The following is a 1417-nucleotide window of genomic DNA, read 5'->3' as shown; positions in this document are numbered from 1 at the left end:
CTGCTGAACGCAGGGAAATTCCTTTTGCCATGAACTCGAGCAGAGCAGTATTTCACCCTGAGTCATTTAAATCTCAGACGGTCCTTGGAAATCACAAGATCAGCCCTTCTTCATTCACCACAACGCTGTATTCCAACCGTATGGCTCGGTGCCTGCTGGAATACAGTGACAGGGAGCAGGGCTCTGCCCCATAGAGCATGAAGGACATTGGGCACACAGCTTAACGTGTGCCAACCTGGGGTCAACAGGGCTGACCCACTGATGAGGGTCAACAAGATGACCCCAGTCTTCTAAGACAGAGTGACAAGCTATGGGACAGACCAAGGGCACCTCTGCTGGCAGTGAGAAGAATGGATCAGCCGTGCGTTAGTGCCCAGGGTACGAGATACAGGCGAGAGCGCAAGCAAATAGAAGCACCCAAGGAGAAACCTCCTCCATCTCCCAAGCTCCTGGCATGGCTCTTCAAGCCATGATAGCCACAGAGACACTGCACAGCAATGAGAGGCTCTGCTTTTACTTTCACTCCATGGGAGCAACCAAAATGTGTAGCAGGTCCCAAAATCTGGGTGGGGGAATGCAGTGGCAATACCTGATGTGAGTCCCTGATGGTTTCAGAGAGCAGCCACCCTCGCTCCACAGCCAGTCCCTTTGACCTGAGGTGGACACTAGTCTGCTCTTCGCCCCCATGACCATCACCTGCCTCCTTGTGGAGGAGGGAAGAAAAACAGCCTGGCACAGCTGGTGTGGAAAAGGGTAAAAGTACTTGGGCTTTGTGCAGGGAAAGTGTGAGTAGCGTTTATGGCCGAGGTTTCCAACCAGCTGCGCAATTCAGCAAGGAACTGCTGTGATTCAGACAGCTGCAGATCATGAGGAAAAGGCTTTCCCAGCCTGGAGCACTGGAACACAGGGCCTGAGGTTTGCTAATCAGGAACCCATCCATATGACAACTTTTTACAGTGACATTCTGTTCACTAAAGCAAATTTTTTACATTATGTTTGAAAAAGTAAAAGTAAACATTTTTACATTATGTTTATAAAACAGTTGGGTGTTTGTGAAAACAACAGAGTGGATCAAAACCTGCTTTTCTGACAAGTCCACTGGAAATGAAAAGGTTTACATTCTAACAGGGCCACTCCCCAGGCCCTTGGCCTCCATTAGAGGAGTAAGGGTTGTTGTTCTCATTGAAGAGACAAAGAAACAGCCACAGAGATAAGAAAAACACTATGGTTGCAGTCAGCTGGCAGGTCAGTAGCACTGGCAATCTAGATCTGACTCTAAATAAAAACATTTTGTTTTGAAGTAATTAAAATTAAATGGGGAAAAAAAGTGTGGTTTAGGGTTTTTTTGAGGTTTGGGAGGGATCCTCACATCTGCCTTCAGCCTCTGTGCTGCTCAGCTCCTTCCTCCTGCCATCGT

The sequence above is a fragment of the Nestor notabilis genome, unplaced genomic scaffold (assembly GCF_000696875.1).
Source record: "Nestor notabilis isolate BGI_N333 unplaced genomic scaffold, ASM69687v1 scaffold31903, whole genome shotgun sequence".
Lineage (NCBI taxonomy): Eukaryota > Metazoa > Chordata > Aves > Psittaciformes > Psittacidae > Nestor > Nestor notabilis.
The sequence above is the reverse complement of the archived record's forward strand: the minus strand, read 5'-3'. Positions refer to the sequence as shown.